We start from the raw sequence: 6,594 nt of genomic DNA, 5'->3' as shown, positions 1-6,594 counted from the left end.
TTTTCAAATTCATATACAATTTTTCTAAAATTATTCGATTTTCCAATAATTTGTTTTTCAAATTCATGATCTTTTTTTGAATACGCTAGCTTTTTTGCATGTTTGTGAACTTTTTTGAAATATATGAAGTTTTTCAAACGCGTGATCTTTTCCTATAAAACTCAACGGTCAATAACAAGTCAACGGGTCAACACATTTAGTCAATGACTTAGCTCAAACATCTGCAGTACACACTGCAGTGACCTTTTTTTCTCGATCGTACCAAGTTACCTTTTTTTTTGAGACAATCGTACCAAGTTACCTGAGCGAGCCACCAGCTCGCGCTGGTGGACCGGCCCAATGTGAGGCAGCGTGAGCGTCGGTTCTCCAAGTGGTGCTTGAGGCGCCACATAGGAGCGCTCCGAGACAAAGCGGCCCCCATTCAATCCGCGGGTGGAGTGGAAGATCATTCTTGTTATTTTGCGTAACCCAAAAATGACCTATCTGGACCAGCACCTTGGCCAAATTATGCTTAGCCTCAGCCTACAACACTTTCAAATTGGTTGGCATCTGACGCCACAGCTATGTCTCACCTACTGCGAGATATATTCTTTTCTCGCCTCTCGTGCTTCTGCAATGTCCCAATAACATGCATTCGTGCTATTTTCAGAAGTTTCCTGGGAGCAGTTTTAGGAAGCTTCTATGGACCGGTACAGCCGGTTTTAGAAGATTCCGTTATTTCTTTCCTTTTGTTTTATTTACTTTTCCTGTTCCTGTTTTAGTTTTTTTTCTTCAATTTTGGAATGATTGTCAACTTGTTTCGAATATACATTGAATGGTTGTCCTATGCAAGTTGAACATTTTTCAGATACACATTAGACAATTTTTACAGTATGAGCATTTATCCGCAATACAGGTTAAGCATTACAAAATGCACCTTGAATATATTTAATACGCAATGAATTTTTTCCAAAAAATTATGAATATTTTTAAAATATGTCATGAACAACTTTTTAAATCTGGCAACATTTTTAGAATGATACAAACATTTTTAATGTATTGATTTTTTTTAAAATTACTTGAACAACAAGCCAACAGGTCAACACATATATAATACCTGAATAGTTCATCCCCACTATCTCATTTCTCTTAACATGCAGCCTATCCACATCATCAGCCCAGTACAACCAATTATCTTGACATGTAGGCTTCCACGTCACTACACCACGTGAGCAAGTTTTCTTAAAATTGTTTAGTTTTAATAGGGATGGTGATCAACTGATTAGTTTGTGGCTTTCAATGCGTGATACACCTCTAACCCTTACCTTCTATCTTCACTTTACGTAATTATCAGTAACCGAACGCAATCACTATTTCTCTCCTTCTCTAAGTAACTGAACGCAATTGCTCCTCTTGTTCTGTAACTGACAAGAGATTTAAGAGGAGAAACGCATGTCTTATCCTCGACTCTCCACCACCCCTACCAATCCAATAAAATAATAATCTAGAGTGCTTCTCCGCCGGGCCGTCCGCGCGGCCAAGCCGGCAACCACCTCACGGCCATTCTTCTCCCTGCCCAGTCTCTTCCCCTTTGCGATCTTTATCCCCCATGCTTTACTCCCCAATATCGCTCTCCCATGGTATGAACGGCTACGGGTGAGCGAAGCGACGAGTTGTCAAAGGTTGCGAGGTGTGATTGGAGACTGATGACCTCTCCCTCCCTCTCACGTCAGTACACCGCTCTAATCCCAGTCCATGGCTCCTCCAGGTACCTCCTGCTCCTTTGCTCTCATGTGCGTCCAGTACTGTGTGCATCCATCGTGATTTCCTGGCGGCGGTGTGACGGGAGAGAAAGCAGTCAACACAGAGTGGATCTACGAGGCGATGCCGTTGAATTATAGGCAGCGGCACACGTTCCTTCCGTAGAGGCAGGGGGTTCTTCGCGGCTGTCTTGGACTCAGGGTGTGTTTGGTTCGGGAACGAAGTGGAATGGAATGTCATGGTTCCATTCCATTATAATGGGTCGGTTCCGTCCTTACGTTTGGTAGAAGGAATTCAGAGGAATGGAATGATTACATTTGGGTGTTTGGTTTATGAGATGAAACAGAATGTATTTGTTCATCGCACCGCTCAAATATTGACATCAGCTACAAACAACACACATATACGGAGGTAAAATATCATATAAATACAAGAAAATTCATCAGGAGGTAAAAATCAGACGAGGATCTCGCTGGGCATGCTAGGGAGGATGAGGAGTTGCTGCAGGCGCGTGCGGGCGGGGGTGTGCTGTGACCATCGGCGGGGAACGAGTGCCGGCGTAGGAGACATGCGACGGCAGAGGCAAGCTATGGCGGCAGAAGCCATGGCCTGCGGCGCAGCGGCAAGAGCCTTCAGGCGGCGTGGAAGGAAGGGTTGGGAGGTAAGGAGGAGAGAATATGAAAGAGAGGACAGGAGTAACGGTGCGGCGACGTTGCTCGCCGCGGTGTATGGGTCGGTCAAGGGAACCTCGGGAACAGGTAGGGCTGGAATTCAAGCCGAGCCGAGCCAGCTCGGCTCGACTCGCTAGAGCTCGTTTCGTTAACGAGCTAGCTCGACTCGACTTGTTATTATTAACGAGCTCAAATTCAAGATTGGCTCGACTTGTATAACTCACAAGCTGGCTTGTTAAGCTCGTTAAAGATATGAACATAAAACCCTTAAATATTATAAAAATATTATGTATATATTAAAGATATATATCACTAAACAATAGTAATCTCTTTGTAACGCATGAGTCTCCTAGGCGGTTGGGCCTTCAACGTCTAGGCCTTGTGTTGTGCGCCTGAGACATATGGTGTTGAGTGGCTGATCTTTTTTTATATTGGAAGTGACTGATCTTTTGTACTGAGCCTAACGAGTTACACGAGTACTTGTGAGATTGGCTCGTTTAACTTGGTCTATAAACGATCTGAAACTAAAGCTCGGCTCGACTCGTTAGTCTTCGAGTTCGAGTCGATTCGAGCCGAGTCACGAGCTACTGGTTTAGCTCACGAGCTTCGAGTTTTTTTTCCAGCCCTATTTTTTTATATTGGGAGTGGCTGATCTTTTGTACCGAGCCTAACGAGTTACACGAGTACTCGTGAGATTGGCTCGTTTAACTTGGTCTATAAACGATCTTAAACTAAAGCTCGGCTCGACTCGTTAGTCTTCGAGTTCGAGTCGATTCGAGCCGAGTCACGAGCTACTCGTTTAGCTCACGAGCTTCGAGCTTTTTTTTCAGCCCTAGGAACAGGGGCAGTGGCAGGGTTGGGAGGAGCGGCTAGCTCGGCGACGTGATTGGGGGAGGGGCGAGGGCGAGGGAAGCACGGGGTCAGGGCGAGATGCGGGGCAGACCTCGCGCGTGAGCCGTTCCGTGTGGTACCGCCGATTCGGAGGAATCACTTGGTTCGGCATATCAGGGGTATATTCCATCGCGAGGAACCATTCCGTTCCCTCTCGTTCGCAAACCAAAAGCTGGAATCGGTGCCAGGTATGGGACCGACCCGTGACGTTCTACTTGATTCCACGAACTGAACACACCCTCAAGCTCTCGCAACTACGGCACCGTCATGTCTGGGTACCAATGCGTCCCCTCTCCTGCATATTGATTTGTTTTTGAGCAGGCATATATATCTCAACCAAATTTTCTCCCCTCATGGCACGACGTAGAGTTGCAGGCTACCAAATGTCAAGTGCCGCTTCTTATTTGGCTGGAATTCTTTCAGGACCGCAGTCTAGAGCATAAATAAGTTTCAGTGTTACGAGCAAAATCCCATACTGCACATGCCATTACATTTTTCAGGAAACTACGGCGGGCATTCACATGACATTTTTTACTTTATTGCTATTTTTCATATTTTTAATTGCTCTGATTTAGAAAGATTGGAAGACTGCCTGCACCTAGCTTAATCAAGCTTTGTTGAAAGGCTAAAGAAGAAAATATTGGAGTACTGCTTAGACATTTTTGCATGGTGTCGTCAGTACTCTGTACGCTTAATTTCCTGAAGAGCTGAAATTGGCGATCAAATTATGCTGCATTGCCGATCAGGAAAGACAAAGTGGCATGCATTCAGCCCTCATATTGTTTGACTACAACACATGTAAGCTTCGTTCATTTATTTTCAATCTGTTCTTTGACCAAGGCTACATTTCAGAGTAGATCACAAATATTTTCTCTCCTAGCAGATTTCCTAGATAAGCCTGTTTGGATGCCACTTTAGCATTAATTCACTACGATGACATCCTCTATCATTTCACCTTACTTTCTAACTTGGATCCAAAGATGCAGCCAACTATCTTCCTCCTTGAACTGGTTTGTATTATTTCAGGTGGTAACAAGATAGAGAAACACATATAATTTCATTACCAAGGTTATTAAAGGAGAACCTGCGATCGACTTTATTTGGAACATATTATATGTTCTAACATTTAAACTAATTATGATTTTATTATAACTGTAACAAGACAGAGAAACACATATGAGGCTGATGAAAGGTGTTGTTCAATCCCTGAGCTAAAGTACTGGTCTATGATTTTCTGAGTTCTTAGTTTAAACTGTGTACAAACTATGGTGCAAACTACTTTAAATTTTTTGTGTTTTCTCCATCTAGATAATACCTATTGAATTTTGCTTGACCAATTTCAATTTGTTATTTCTTTCTGTTTCCTGCAACTTTTTGCCCACTATATTATTCAAACTCTATGCACAATCAAAAATATTTTAATAGGCATTGGATTGCTCATTCTTAAACAATTTGTAGGGTTGGGATATCTCCATGTTTCTCTTCAGAATATGATCCACTGCATTTATGTTGTTGTTATACCGTACTCATACTACTATTTGGAACCACATAGTCTTTAATGTTTGGCTTCCGTACGCTACAATACACTAGATATGTATTAAATCCCTTTTTATCATACTTCAGTATTTTTTCTTTTGTGCATCTTTCCTTCCCTTTGCGCGTTACCAGGTTTATGATAAACATTATCTTTCTCTATATGATTGCCCATTTTTAATGTACTATTCAAATTTTCAATTGGTGATCACAATATTTAATACTTATTTTTCTTATTTTGCTATTCTTGATTGTTTCTTTGTAGTGTAAGCAACCATTCTTATCAAGGGTTCCCGCCGCAACACGCGAGGTATCATCAAATTTAATCAATGGCTTATCTCAAACATCTACAGTACACACAATAGTGACTTTTTTTCACGGTCATATGAAGTTACTTGAGCGAGCCACCTGCTTGCCATGGTGGACCGGCCCAGCGTGAGCGCCGGTTTCTCTAAGTGGCGCTTGAGGTGCCACATAGGAGTCCTCGAGACAAAGCGGCCCCCATTCAATCTGTGCGTGGACCAAGTTCAAATGGAAGCTCATTCTTGTTATTTTGGGTAATCCAAAAATAACCTCTCTGGACCAGCACCTTAGCCAACTTCTGCCTCAGCCTACAACATTTTCAAATAGGCTAGCATCTGGCGCGAGAGCTATGTCTCACCTATTACGAGATATATTCTTTTCTTGCCTCTCGCGCTTCCGCTGGTGGGCTGACCCAATTACGTGCATTCATGCCGTTTTCAGAAGTTTCCTGGAAGCAGTTTTAGGTAGGTTCTATGGACCGGTACAGGCAGTTTTAGAAGATTTCCTTATTTATTTCTTTTGTTTTATTTATTTACATTTCTTGTTCCTTTTTTAGTGTTTTCCTTCTGTTTTTGAATGCTTGTTAACTTTTTCGAATATACGTTGAATGGTTGTCATATGCAAGTTGAACATTTTTCAGATATACATTAGACAATTTTTACACTATGAGTATTTATCCGCAATACACGTTAAGCATTACAAAATGCACCTTGAATATATATTTTTAAATGCAGTGATTTTTTTCAAAATTTTCATGAATATATTAAAAATATGTCATGAACAGATTTTTAAATGTGGCAACATTTTTATAATGATACAATCATATTTAATGGATTGAAAAAAAATAAATTACTTGAACAATAATATGCATTTCATGATTTTTAATATGCGGTGAACTTTACTAAAAATTTAAGCAAAGTGATTTATGAAGCAAACATAAATCTAAAATATTTGGCAAACATACGAAAAAACTAGCGAACATAATAATTAATGGGCCGACTGGCTGTGGCGGCTTTTTGAGCGCTAGACATTTCTCCGTCTGGCAATAGGAGAGACCTAGACTCTCCCGGCATATTGTATGCCTGTCCTTCAGAGTATGAACGTGATATGTGCTCCACTAAACATACAAGTTTCTAATTATTTTTAAAAAATACAAGTTTCCCTCAACAACAACAAAATTTGAAAGGACAAGATGGAATGAGTTGATGTAACTTTCGTTTTTATCTGAGTCCTTTCATTGTTTATTTTTTCGGACAATGTTTTTTCACGAGAAGTTTTTGTTTGTATAATTTTCTTCGATTGATATATTTTTCAATTATAAACAATCTTCAGGGCCATTAATTAAAAAAACAAGAGCTAGAGAGAGCAGAAATCGCAAAACATATTTATAAGTTAGAAAAATCTGAAAATAATCTTGCATGTATATGGATGTATTCTAAACAGTTGCAAACTATCA

General features: G+C 40.9%; 1 long non-coding RNA gene across 2 annotated transcripts; it reads left to right on the top strand.

The window, feature by feature from the left end:
* Positions 1-1,515: 1,515 nt before the first annotated feature.
* LOC119319574 lies at positions 1,516-5,634 on the top strand. Of its 2 annotated transcripts, XR_005154524.1 has the most exons (4): positions 1,516-1,747; positions 3,927-4,100; positions 5,101-5,145; positions 5,227-5,634. It is a non-coding gene; the product is annotated as an uncharacterized LOC119319574 (long non-coding RNA). The 2 variants fall into 2 exon arrangements; XR_005154523.1 differs by having other exon boundaries at positions 3,927-5,145.
* Positions 5,635-6,594: the final 960 nt, after the last annotated feature.

This window comes from Triticum dicoccoides, chromosome 6A (genome assembly GCF_002162155.2).
Source record: "Triticum dicoccoides isolate Atlit2015 ecotype Zavitan chromosome 6A, WEW_v2.0, whole genome shotgun sequence".
Classification (NCBI taxonomy): Eukaryota; Viridiplantae; Streptophyta; class Magnoliopsida; order Poales; family Poaceae; genus Triticum; species Triticum dicoccoides.
The sequence above is the reverse complement of the archived record's forward strand: the minus strand, read 5'-3'. Positions and strand labels throughout refer to the sequence as shown.